Raw genomic sequence first — 233 nt, forward strand, 5'->3', positions numbered from 1 at the left:
GTTCACCACCACATGACCACCCTTACAAGAAATTGTCAAGGGTGAACTGGGTTTGGTTCCTGGAATACAACTACCACTGCTGTAAAAATTCAAGAAAACTCAAAACTCACTAGTCAAATTAAAATCTCAACAATGAAGAGAAAACATAAAAATAAGGTTATCTAGAATGCCACAAACCAACAAATACAGAAAACAAACAGTAAATCAGAAAGAAAGGAACAAAAGACACTTAA

Source organism: Galeopterus variegatus, unplaced genomic scaffold (genome assembly GCF_000696425.1).
Source record: "Galeopterus variegatus unplaced genomic scaffold, G_variegatus-3.0.2 Scaffold9577, whole genome shotgun sequence".
Classification (NCBI taxonomy): Eukaryota; Metazoa; Chordata; class Mammalia; order Dermoptera; family Cynocephalidae; genus Galeopterus; species Galeopterus variegatus.